Source organism: Bos indicus, chromosome 27, assembly GCF_029378745.1.
Source record: "Bos indicus isolate NIAB-ARS_2022 breed Sahiwal x Tharparkar chromosome 27, NIAB-ARS_B.indTharparkar_mat_pri_1.0, whole genome shotgun sequence".
In the NCBI taxonomy this organism is placed as follows: Eukaryota; Metazoa; Chordata; class Mammalia; order Artiodactyla; family Bovidae; genus Bos; species Bos indicus.
In genome coordinates, this window is record NC_091786.1 from 16857783 (window position 1) to 16871755 (window position 13973).

General features: G+C 40.9%; 1 long non-coding RNA gene across 3 annotated transcripts in view; it reads left to right on the forward strand.

The window, feature by feature from the left end:
* Positions 1–13973, forward strand: part of LOC139180226 (uncharacterized) — a 271671-nt gene that overhangs the window by 162214 nt on the left and 95484 nt on the right. For all 3 annotated transcript variants that reach the window (XR_011564551.1, XR_011564552.1, XR_011564553.1), the window contains exon 2: positions 6340–6558. This is a non-coding gene — a long non-coding RNA (uncharacterized lncRNA). The remainder of the gene's footprint in view (positions 1–6339; positions 6559–13973) is intronic.

The following is a 13973-nucleotide window of genomic DNA, read 5'->3' on the forward strand; positions in this document are numbered from 1 at the left end:
AACTCTTACATCCATACATGACCACTGGAAAAACCATAGCCTTGACTAGACGGACCTTTGTTGGCAAAGTAATATCTCTGCTTTTTAATATGCTATCTAGGTTGGTCATTGGAGAAGGAACTGGCAACCCACTCCAGTATTCTTGCCTGGAGAATCCCAGGGACAGAGGAGCCTAGTGGGTTGCTGTCTATGGGGTCGCACAGAGTTGGACACGACTGAAGCAACTTAGCAGCAGCAGGTTGGTCACAGACTGAATAAATAATGCTATTTACTGGTGTTATGTTTCAAATATAACAGAATATAAATTTACTTTTAAATGCTTGTAAGTTTACATGAACTATTTTTTATTCTTCATTTGTTCCCCAGTTTATCATAGTAAAATAATAGTACCATTATGTGGACATCTGGAAAACAAAAAAGTTTTTTTCTTCAAATTTTATAAAAAATCAGTTCAGTTGCTCAGTCATGTCTGACTGTTTGTGACCCCATGGACTGCAGCGTGCCAGGCCTCCCTGTCCATCACCAACTCCCGGAGTTTACTCAAACTCATGTCCATTGAGTTGGTGATGCCATCCAACCATCTCATCCTCTGTCATCCCCTTCTTCTCCTGCTTCAATCTTTCCCAGCATCAATGTCTTTTCAAATGAGTCAGCTCTTCACATCAGGTGGCCAAAATATTGGAGTTTCAGCTTCAACATCAGTCCTTCCAATAAACATTCAGGACTGATTTCCTTTAGGATGGACTGGTTGGATCTCCTTCCGGGCCAAGGGATTCTCAAGAGTCTTCTCCAACACTACAGTTCAAAAGCATCAATTCTTCAGTGCTCAGCTTTCTCTAGAGTCCAACTCTCACATCCATACATGACTACATGACTATTCCAAAGCCTTTGACTGTGTGGATCACAAGAAACTGTGGAAAATTCTGAAAGAGATGGGAATACCAGACCACCTGACCTGCCTCTTGAGAAACCTGTATGAAGGTCAGGAAGCAACCGTTAGAAAGACTGGTTCCAAATAGGAAAAGGAGTATGTCAAGGCTGTATATTGTCACTGTGCTTATTTAACTTATATGCAGAGTACATCATGAGAAACGCTGGGGTGGATGAAGCACAAGCTGGAATCAAGATTGTGGGGAGAAATATCAATAACCTCACATATGCAGATGACACCACCCTTATGGCAGAAAGTGAAGAACTAAAGAGCCTCTTGATGAAAGTGAAAGAGGAGAGTGAAAAAGTTGGCTTAATGGTCAATATTCAGAAAACATAGATCATGGCATCCAGTCCCATCACTTCGTGGCAAATAGATGGAGAAACAGTGGAAACAGTGACAGACTTTATTTTTGGGGGGCTCCAAAATCACTGCAGATGGTGACTGCAGCCATGAGTAGACAAATTCTGATACCTTCAAAGGACCAAGTGTTTTGTTGGATAAACAGAGCCATAACTTTCCCCAATACAGTAGATATTCTGTCCACACAATATCATTGTCATTGAAGATGTTGGGGGAGTGTGTAATTTCCTCAGTTCTGTCTTGCCACAGCAAAGATTTGAAATGATGGAACAGTGTTATAGTTGGGTTACAGCTCAGAGTTTTATTTGGCAAGCAAAGGTTAGTACACCCTTGAGGCGTGAGGGCTGGCAATCCCAAAGGTGGGGCCTCAATCTGTCTTGGCTTCCTTCTTTCGTTCATTTATCTCCTCCCCGCTGAGCCTGCCCTAAGAAAATTGGGCTAGGCAAGAAGGGGGTGTGTTTGTTTCACCTGAGGTTCTCACTCTGGTCTGCGGGTTTTCTTTTGTTCTGTTTTCCTGGGCTTTCCCTTTCTTTGTCTTTTAGGTACTGCCATTTTGGACTCCTTTTTCCTATTCTAACTACCTAACATTCCCCCCTTAGGAGTGGGAGGCCCAGTTCTTTGGGAGTAGGGTCATTGAGGTCTCTCTGGCTACTTCCTGCTGAGCTGGGGTGGTGAGGGGCATTAGGCCTCCCCCTCTTGCTAGTCTCAAGCCTCAGAGTCCTTATAGCGGTGTCCATCTAAGGGTGAGTGATATTTCCTGTGGTCAGGTGTAGTTTTATATATCCTTGTTGAACTGGCACTGCATGTTGTAGCTTGTTGACCTGGGAGGAGACAAAATGGGTTAGACAATTGATAATACATGGAGCGATCATAAGCAGCATCAATATAGTGATAATAGGGATTAGTAGGGGCATAAGCCAACTCCAATGGAGAAGGCAATGGCACTCCACTCCAGTGTTTTCCTTGCCTGGAAAATCCCATGGATGGAGGAGCCTGGTGGGCTGCAGTCCATGGGGTCATGAAGAGTCGGACACAACTGAGCGACTTCACTTTCACTTCTCACTTTCATGCATTGGAGAAGGAAATGGCAACCCACTCCAGCGTTCTTGCCTGGAGAATCCCAGGGATGGTGGAGCCTGGTGAGCTGCCGTCTATGCGGTCGCAGAGTCGGACACGACTGAAGCGACTTAGCAGCAACATTAGCCAAGTCCAAATTCCCCTTCGCTAAGAGAAGGATCCCCCGAAGAGAGATTGTAGCCACCCAGAGAACTCTCCAGCTCGTTCTTTGAGATCCTATAGGATCTGAATATTTTTCTTTTTCCTATTCTAACTACCTAACAGATGTGTTTTGTTCTTTCATTAAAATGTGCATTTGAGAGTTCACCTATTAACTTTCAAATTCAGTGGTTTGTCATCAGGTAACTGTGTCATTTATAATTAAAATATAAACAAAATTTTTCTCTTTATAAAAAAAACATAGACTGAAAAGGGGGCAATTCTTCACTATTCTGCCACTCAGGATATTTACTATTAATCTCTGGGTGTGTATCCTTCTATAACTTTTAAAATATCCGTGCTTATATATATTATTTTTTAAAAGAGATTTTTTTCCAGGTTCTATATATAGCTTTTTGTCTTTTTTTCTTTGATTTACCAATTTAGGATTAACGTCTTTCTATGAGAAGACATCTTGTTAAAATTTGGAATTCCCTATTAATTCATTTGCAAAAGAATCTGTGATTGAGGTAAATCCAAGTTTCTAGAGAGCAGAAAGAAATTCTTGTTTTCCTTTGAAAGTATGCCTGGAAGGTATGACAAGATGATGGTACAGATTTTTTTCTAACATGTCTTTCTTCCAACTAAATAATTATGATTTCTTTCTTGCCGCATGTTCTTTTATGCTTTTATTCTCAGTCTGTGATTAAAACCTCTTTAATTAGGAACTAGAGAAATCACTCTAATTTAGGATTCATATAAAATTTACTGGCCTGCACTTAATTCTAATCTTTCACTGCTTGTGTCCATTTACTAGGGTGATTTTAGCATTACATATCTTTCTCTCCTAAAAATAAAAGTTTTTTTCCAAAGCCTATTTAAAAGGCCCTCAGGATTGCATAGATATCAAACAGCACATTAGTATTTCACATTTTAGTTTAAATGAGATAGAAACTTGCAAACCAAATTTCCTTTAAGAAAAACACAAGCTTGAAAATTACAGACTCTATAATTTAGGAAACTCTATTTCCCTGGCTATAACCTCAGGAAGGGCAAAATGCATCTTCATAGGATAAATGTTAGACTATAAGAATAATAAAATGAGTTCAGAGGAGAATAACAGAATAATTAAAGGCTTAGACAATAATATCTGTAGAGCAAATAACAGAATTATATTTATTGCCTTGGTAAAAATGGCTGTTAGTGATTATAAACAGAGTTTACAATGGCAAATTGAATATTGACCACTGTTCACCAATGTGAAGGATGAAACAAGAACTAGAAGCCTTAAAGGTCTAAGTCATATCCCTCTAAAAGATTTTTTTTTAAGAACAAAAATGTCATTTATTAGAAAGATAGCAAAGTTGATGGACAGTGTATTGGACCAGCAGTGAGTAGATATGAGTTCTGTCTGGGGACTGCCTCCGACTCACCAGGCAATCCTTCATACATCCTATTATCTCCCTGGATGAGCATTTACCATCTTTTAAGTAAAAAGATGGATCTAAGATATTGATAATATTCCATCAGCCCTGACCTGCTCCAATCAGGGTAATATCATTCTTGTCCAGTGTGGCAGAGACCATCAGTTACCTTTCCCACCATCTGTCTTCCCCTTCCACCTCAGAAACAAATCCTAATCATTTTAGCTGGCATAATTTTTCCTAGAATAAAAAGCTATATGTCTTCGTTTCCCGGTGGTGCCGTGTGGCTATGCAACTAAGGACTATAATAGTAAGGGCAGTAGAATCAGATGAGTTGCATGGGACCATGGGAAGGTAGATTTAAGGGAGTTAACCTGGCTTCAAGGGGTCTCTTTTTTTTGGGCTTCTCCTTTAGACACAAGACTCAGATGAGCTGGCTTAAACTTCAGAAATCATCTTAGACCATTAGGTAATCTTGAGAATGGAAGCAACTGTCTAGCTAATGGAACAAAGATCACATCCTGGGTCTCCTTAATGACACCATGGAGTCGCCGTACATGTCCTGGTCTCTGTTCTGTGCTTTTTTACATGCGACAGAAGTTTTATCTATCTTTGTTAGGCACTGCTAATTGTTTCCCTCTTAAAGCAGCTATATCAAATTCTAACTGATGTAGTCAATAAAATGTGATTATTGTTGATTTAAAATAGCTACAGCTAGCAATTATTTTGCACTTAGTAGATGCCAAGCATTGTGCTAAAGGTTTTATGGACATTGCCTGATTTGATCTGTCCAATACAAATACTTATGAGTTGGGTATTATTATCTATAATTTACAGCTAAGAAAATGGAAACTTAGAAAGATTAAATAGTAGCTACATGATCATCACGGAGCTCAAAAATGACCCAGCCTGGATTCTAAACCAGTTTGGGATGATTCCAAGGCTTGTTCTCTCCATCATTGTCATTACATTCATGCAGCCATTCTTCTCTGTGAGTAAAAGATGTACAAGCAGCACCATGTTAGCTGATATTTTGAGAGAGCCTTATAGAATTATCTATATGTAGACGACATGACATTCAATCTATTTCCTGAACAAAAGTAGGAAACAAAGATCCATTATGCCTGCAGTAATACAGGTAATAACTATCCCCAAACCTTACTTATACAGACATTTTACCTTTATCAGAGATTTTTATAAATGGAAATAACATTCCTTGATATCAAAGATTATGTTGGGGATTAAATACAATGAAATACATACAGTTCATAGCGGAACACCAGGTACACAATAGGTGCTCAATAAATGACACCTGACACCATTATTATTTACTGAGTCCACAGCGATGATGTGAAAATCTAAGGGAATCAGAAATATTAGGTGCAGATGTAACCTCTGCAACTTGGTAATTACATGAATGCAGTTTAGTCATTTAACCTTGAGGCATTTAATTTTCTAAGGAATGGGTAACTTATTTTACAGAATTGTAATTAGAGGTAATGTTTTTCAAGTGCCCATTCCAATGCTTGACATGTCCTAGAATCCCAGCAAATGGAAGTATTCATATTAGCATGATTATGATTCTCAAAGGACTCTAATAAACTCATTTGCCAACAGTAATTTTCTCATAGGTTTATCAGCTCACATGGAAGAGTGTTTGCTCTGGGGTGTGGCTGAGCGACAGCAGCGTGTGTCTGTAGTTCAGAGGCTGCTGTGGGGAGGCTTCTATCAGAGCAGACAGTTGAACTGCGTGCCGCGGCAGACAGTGCACCAGGCCATCCCGCTGTCCCTGCCAAAGTGCTGTGGAATTCAAGTTTGTCTCCCCCGATTATTGTTTCTGTGCATGCCTTGATCTCTTTTCTGCCTTTGCCCTGTAGCCAAGGTCATCCCAATCTCAGTAGGCCAAAAGGAGACCGGTGCTTGCTGGAAACACAGGGCATAAGTATCATGGGAGGGATGCACCCCCCCAGCTAGATGAGACTTTACAGAGTGGGTGTTCTCCGTGAGAACATTTTCATGTATTTCTATTTATCATTCTTTTGGCAAATGTTCATTCTTTTGAAAAGTTTGTCTCATAAGAATCAAATAATAGAAGAGCATAGAATGCAAAAAAGGTTTTCTTATAAAAATATTACTTATTTAATTCTTTCCAACATTAACAGTGCATTTAGAACTCTATCGGAAGGTTGTCCCCAGCTATTTAGAGTGCATGACTCTCCAAGCCTCACACAAAGTCCTGAACTAGGAGAAATGTTTCTCCATCACTCCTGATTCCTTTCCCCTCCCTGTCAAGTTTTATCTGAGATTAAAATATTTACATACCTTTTTTTTTTTTCATTTAAAAATTTCCAAATTTTACCACATCCTGCATGGAAAAAAAATGTGACTCTAAATTCTCGCTTCTAGGCTGCCCGTGATGAAGAATCCACTGGAAGCTCTGGAGGACAGGTGCTTGTCGTCTAAAGTTACACAGCTCTCCTCTCAACTTACCGCCCCAGGAAAGGAATTTTCGCCAGAGCGGGAGGGAGCTGAGGAAGTCTGGGCAATCCATGAAAAACCATCTGAAATCATTTTTGCAGGCAGCGGAATAAACACCTAGCCAGACGTTACGTGCTTTTCAGAGAGGTGAGTCCTTTCCTGCTTCCTAACTGCCATCTAGAAAACTCTAAACAAAAGTTAAGCTGTTGATATATGCATGAAACCTTTAAGCAAGAAATAGTTTTTTTTTTTTTTAAAGGAAGCCATTTTTGGGGGTGGGGGGAGTGGAGAGGGGGTACGTCTGAGTGAGTCATTAAATTGTGGTTTTGAAAACAAGGTCAGTTTTCTTTGATGATAAAGTATGTATAAACCAGAAAGGCTGAGATTACTACAAAAGAAAAAAAAATGTGTAGAGGATTGAGTGGTTTAATTGTGCTTACGTTCTTTTTTATAACTGCATTCTTTGAAGGCAAATGTCAAGTTCTGTTTAGATTTTGTAGAGAAAACTTTCAGAAAACCTAGCTTACTTGAAGTATTTCTCTCCCTCTGCTTTTTCTGTTACTGTTACTCCTGCCACCCCTGCAAGGATGACATTAAAAACAGCAATGGTGTTAGCTTAAGGGCTGCTAGACTACAGGGCCCTGGGAGTGCAAACTATGCTTCCGGCATTCAGTTCAACACCTTCCATTATTTCCAAGGGTGTTATTGTCATGTCTCTCTGATTGCTTCTTCCTTTGGGCTCTCATAGCAATTTGTGTGTAACACTATTGTATGTAACACTATCAAATCACTATTTAACTAGCTGTTTATGTGTCTTCCGTACACATGATTTTTTTTTATCAGACAGCACTATTTCAGCAGAATTTTTTGTTTCCAGGGACTGGACTAATGCTTGGTACATGTGTGTATACTAAGTCACGTCAGTCATGTTTGACTCTTTGCAACTCTATGGACTGAAGCCCACCAGGCTCCTCTGTCCATGGGATTCTCCAGGCAAGAATGCTGGAGTGGATTGCCATGCCCTCTAGGATCTTCCTGACCAAGGGATGGAACCCTTACATCTCCTGCTTTGGTAGATGAGTTCTTTACCTCTAGCGCCACCTGGGAAACCCAACTTGGTACATAGGAGGTGTGTATTAAATTTTTTATTGATTGAATGAAAACTCTCTAGGCCATGCTCTTCACTTGTAGACAGAGAACCTTAGGGTGTAATTGGATTTAACATTTGATCTTTGGAAAACACTTAGTGAAAGTGTTCCAACAACACTCTTTAATAGAATAAATTTAGCATGACATGTAAGAATGTATTTAACCCCGAAATTAGCTTCCTAATCCATGATGAGCTATCACAGCAGGTTGTGTCTGGATGTGCTGTATTGGCTCACTCTGGGTGTGATATCAAACCATTTCCCTCCATTTCTCCCCTTCTCAGATGTTCAGGGCCAAAAGGAGGGCTGGGCACAGTGTTGCACTTCCACAGAGAATCTATATTTTGAGCAGAGACCGTAACCTTCATCAGGTCCACCAACCTATACCATTAAATCCTTGCTGGTGATTTTCTCTGTTTGCACTTCTGGCTTTTTAATAAATACAGCACTTGATGTGCAGCTCTGCTTCTTGGAGCTAGTGAGTCCGGGTGAGTTAGGGTTGCTCCTGCCACTGCCAGTAGGCTGACCTCCCAGAGGGAGTCTACTACTTGCTGGATTAGCCATGTCTGCTGAGTCAAGCTGGTGTCAGCCGATGCACTGAAGGCCTGCGTATGTGGCAGTTGAGTGCTGTGTACCCACGAAACTTCCCTGATATCTCAGTTGGTAAAGAATCTGCCTGCAATGCAGGAGACCCCAGTTCAATTCCTGGGTTGGGAAGATCTGCTGGAGAAGGGAAAGGCTATCCACTCCAATATTCTGGTCTGGAGAACTCCATGGGCTGTATAGTTCATGGGGTGGCAAAGAGTCAGACATGACTGAGCAACTTTCACTTTCTTGGGCTTCCCTGGTAGTTCAGATGGTAAAGCATCTGCCTACAACGTGGGAGACCTGGGTTCGATCTCTGGGTCGGGAAGATCCCCTGGAGAAGGAAATGGCAACCCACTCCAGTATTCATGCTTGGAAAATCCCATGGACCAAGGAGTCCGGTGGGCTACAGTCCATGGGGTCGCAAAGAGTCGGACACAACTGAGTGACTTCACTTCACTACACTACCCACGAACAGAAGCATTTATTCTACCAACTTCTGGGAATGTTGGCAACTGAAGGGTTTGCAAGCAGTTGTTAAAACTGCATCACAGTTGAACTCTTTCACCCACTCAATCCTACTTCCTTCAATTCTCCCTGGGGTATTGGTCCCATAAACTCTCTGAGTGCAAATCTCCATCTCAGATAGGTTTCCCAGAGAACCTCACCTAAGACAGGTAGAAACTCAAACCTACATACCTATTGAGACTTCACGGTGGATGCAGGGAATAAACGTGGGAGAAAGGGAATGAAGTCAGTACCTTATAGACACATGACAATTAGTTCTGCAGGCTCGTGTTCATCTGGGTCCTTGAATTCTCCCAGGCTCCAGTGGGAAAGCTCTGACATCAGCTATGATCAAAGTCCCAGCCTTTCATGGGCTGAGAGCCTGTAATCATTACCACAGGGGACGTCCCGAGCTGAGAGTCTTCAGGCATTCATAAAAATCCATCTTTGGAAATCACAATAGGGAAATAAAAAAGCAAAATTCTTAACCTCAAGTAAACTTGAGCTCAAATCTTTACTCTTGTAATCCCGAGGTCAATAATTCTAGGTTATTTATTTCACCATTCTAAGTTTCAGGGTTTTGTTAGATGGTGGTGCTGATGATCATAATAAAAATGGGCTTCCCAGGTGGTACTAATGGTAAAGAATCTGCCTGCGAATGCAGATGTTAAGAGATGTAGGTTTGATCCCTGGTTCGGGAAGATTCCCTGGAGGAGGAAATGGCACTCCACTCCAGTATGCTTGCCTGAAGAATCCCATGGACAGAGGAGTCTGGCAGGTTACAGTCCATGGGGTGGCAAAGAGTTGGACATGACTGAGCATACTATTACTACTACTACTAAAGACCATTTGAAATAATTCTTGTGATGTTTAAAACAGAAAGCTCATGCAAAGCATACAATTCCTGACATATTGAAGGCACATGGGATTTTTAATTAAGATTTTCTAATTCTAGGCTTGAATGTACCATTTCAGTCAGTTCAGTCGCTCAGGCATGTCGACTGTACTGTTTATTCTCTGCCTGAATGTAGTATTTATTCTCTGTGTAAAGACTTTGTGGGAGGACTTCCCTGGTCGTCCAATGGCTGAGACTCTGTGCTCCCAATGCAGGGAGCCTGGTTCGATCCCTGGTCGGGGAACTAGACCCAACGTGCTTCACCTGAGATCCTGCATGCCACAACTAAGAACTGACACAGCCAAATTAATTAATTAACTAAATATTTTTTAAAAGACTTTGTACGATGGGCTTAATAGTCATCATCTCAAGATAAAGTTTCGCAACTTTTGTTGTAGAAACCTCTTCTTTACAACAGACCCAGAATCTTCTGCAGCAGTTTATCTTCCCTTCTGCTTATGGCTATCCATGTTTTATATCAATGTTCTAGCTTGTTGCATATTTTCCTTAACCTAAAGTTATGAAAATTTATTCAGATCCTCAGTGAGTTAACCAAACTTCAAAGAGAATATTTTCATCTCTGTTCAATAGGTTCTCTGTAAAGTAGTGGGCGTGGGGGTCGGGGTGGGGGGAGCCTTATCATGAAACCCATGAAAACTAATGTTTATCTCAGGCTTTCCTCAGCTTTGAATGTTGTGCTACTTCTAAGGCAATCAAAGGTTTCCAAGCAAGTTTATACCCACACTGGTTTAGAACTCTGAAATTTCCTGTGTGGCATCTTTAGACTGGCCTGAGTACATAGTTTTTGTGCCACGCAGAGGGCATATGGTTGGATGGCATCACCGACTCCATGGGCATGAGTCTGAGCAAGCTCCGGGAGTTGGTGATGGACAGAGAGGCCTGGCGTGCTGCAGTCTATGGGGTCACAAAGAGTCGGACATTACTGAGCCACTGAACTGAACTGAAAGGGCATATGAGCACCCAGATCCTTGATGGCACATGCTTCTCATTTCATGCGAACCTCCACCCAGTCCTGGGCAGATCCTCAGCCCCTGGCATTCCAGGCCAGCAGATGGCACCTGCTCTCTCTTCGCTCTTGGGCAGTAAGTGGTGTGGTCACTGCCTCCTCACTGGGGCCACCTTTTCCTGTCAGGACCCCATCCTCTGTTTTCCTCATTCCCTCTTAGAGGTGGGTTCATCTGGGTTTCTTCTTGATTTAAGCATTACGAAGCAGAAGCCGTCAGCTTCGTCTCAAAGCTCTGGGCAGGCCCTTGCCAACCAGCTTAGCTCCACAGACCCACTGATGTCTGCCATTCCCAGCATACTCCTCCTCCTCTTAAAAACACCATATACATGACTTACCAGGAAGTAAAATGATTAATATGTATGGGAATATCTTTTGAGTGTGATGGCAAATATGAGCGAGATAAGGGTTAAATATTTACCCTAGACAGCACTCGACTTTGGAATTTTCATACTCTGATGTATAATGGGCAGGCGGAGGTGAGGGAAAGGAAGTGAGGGAGTGGTGATGAAGAGAGCAAAGCAGGAAACTCCTGCAGGTCTGGCTCCTGCAGGTGCTCGTGACCCAGAGCTGGGCAGAGCTGGGCAGCAACCTAGGTCTTCATTCAGACAGGCTGTATCGTGGTTGGTTCTCTGCTCTTGCCCTTCCATTAGGTATGCATGGAGTAAGCTTTTTCTCTGGTGCCCTGGGCATTTAGCAAGCTGGTTCAACCTCCACACCACCCCTCTGCCCTTCCCCCATTTGGTTGTTTGTCTTTTTTAAGCACGAACTGAAATGTAGAGAGATATTCCTTTTTTTTTGGAAGTGAGTTCTTTTCACAAGGTCAGTTTTTACCCATTACCCACTGAGAGGAGGACAATTTGAGCAAATGATCACCCTTAAGTAGGAAAAGAATGAAGCTCATAATGACAATGGGCAATTTGAGTAATTAAAATTATTTTAGCAAAACATTGATTTCTTTTAAATTAAAATGTGCCCAGAAGCTTATTTGTATTTTGTATATATTCAAATGACTTTTTGGTTATTCACTTTTTCTCATTTTAAACCACTTGTGAGCTGACTTTTCCATTTATGCTGGAGGATGTTCGGTATCTCAGAATAATAATTGAGAATGACCCATAAATACTTTAAATTTATGAACCTATCTCTTACTAGCTAAACCACAATTTCTTCAGTATAATAGCTGGGGAAAAACATAGTAGAAATCTAGAGAAAACAGTTCTTGGCTTACGTTCTTATGTTCAGCAGCCTTATTATTGTCGAGAGTCCCCAAAATTAAAATGCAAAACTAAGCTTCTTGGCTCGGCTCGCTTACTTAACCTTAACAAAATAGAAGAGTCTGTTTCATTAATCAGAAGAACACCAGACATAGTGCATGAATTTTATCTTCCACTTTGTCCTCTGTATTTCAGAATGATGATGATAATAATAAAAGTCCTTGCATTTTGCAGCCAGACAATCATATTCTTTTTGTTTCTATCATGTTCCTATGTAAAATGAATTTCTCAGACAGACTAAATGCCTAAGGGGCAAAAATTCCTATGATCCTCTCCCCAGGAAATCTTTAAAAATAGAATAAACTTTCATTTGTCTGGGTGTGGTTTTTTAAGCACACTGTGTCTTTGGCAGAGGGCTAGTTGAGCTGACCTATGGATGTTGCCTGGAGCTGCATGATCACTTAGGTGGAGAATTTTCCCTTAATCCTTGCCAGGTTTAATTTATCACAACAACGCATGTGCTTATAAATGCTGTAAAACAAAAATGGGGTGCAATCTTCTTTTCCATTGTAAAGTAATGAAACAGCTTATTTCTCAAATTTGGGAAAGTAAGAGTACATCAGGGAAAAGTATGATTTTTTTTTTCCTCTTGAAACCTCTCCTGAAAGATAGTGAAATATGATAAATAGCATGCTACTTATGACAATGTGTTTTCAAACAACTGGACCAAATCAGCAAAATGGAACCATATGCTCCATCAAGACCACCTTCACATTCCTCACTTGAATCTGACGCTGGGTGTCTGGACAGACAGAGGGGCCTGACCGTGTTCAGGTGTGTTGATGGGCGCTGACAGGGTGGGTACTGGGTGAGGGCCAGAGAAAGCGATTTCACAGATACGGTTACAACCTGTTATGCTTACATCATCTGTCCTCCTGCTGGCCTCCTAGACACGTTGCGGGCAGCCACAAGTTCCCTGCTGTCCAATCTCCCCTGCTGGGAGTGATTATGCTATGAAAGTTTTCACTTTAGCATAACTCCAAAAGAAAAGAATAATATTATCATTTCAGTATGTTGATCATTAACTCACATATACACGCATACACAGAAGATGACAGTTGGTCAATTTTTAAAAACTATATTTTGTCTACGGGCAAATTCCAAATCACATTTATTCTCATATTTACCAGTTCCCTTTTTTCCTCTCTTTCAAGAGGAAGTCCAAAGTTAGTCTGTTTTTTTTAACAGCCAAGCTTTTTTAAGGTATTAGTTACATTATGTGAAAGTGCAGGCATGCGTGCAAATTGATTTTTTTTTAGTGGATTTATAGAACAGTGTAATTATCACTACATCCCAGTTTAAAAATGTTTTAAAAATCACTCCAGTAAGTTCCCTGTGCCCGTTTGCTGTCAATCTTATCTCCCACCTCTAGCCCAAGGCAAGCACTGATTACTTTCTGCCCCATAGATTCACTTTCCCTCTTTTTTTTAAACTTATTTTTTATTGAAGGATAATTGCTTTACAAAATTTTGTTGTTTTCTGTCAAACCTCAACATGAATCAGCCATATGTATACATATATCCCCTCCCTTTTGAACCTCCTCCCTTCTCCCTTCCCACCCCATCCCTCTAGGTTGATACAGAGCCCCTGTTTGAGTTTCCTGAGCCATACAGCAAATTCCCGTTGGCTGTCTATTTTATATATGGTAATGTAAGTTTCCATGTTACTCTCTCCATGCATGCATCTCACCCTCTCCTCCCCTCTCTCCATATCCATAAGTCTGTTCTCTGTGTCTTTTTCTCCACTGCTGCCCTGTAAATAAATTCTTCAGTACCATTTTTCTAGATTCTGTATATATGCATTAGAATAAGATATTTGTCTTTCTCTTTCTGACTGACTTCACTCTGTATAATAGGTTCTACGTTCATCCACCTCATTAGAACTTACTCAAATGTGTTCCTTTTTATGGCTGAGTAATACTCCATTGTGTATATGCACCACAACTTCTTTATCCATTCATCTGTTGATGAATATCTAGGTTGCTTCCATATTCTAGTTACTGTAAATAGTGCTTCAGTGAACAATGGGATACATGTGTATTTTTCAATTTTGGTTTCTTCAGGGTATATGCCTAGGAGTGGGATTGCTGGGTCATGTGGTGGTTTTATTCCTAGTTTTTTAAGGAA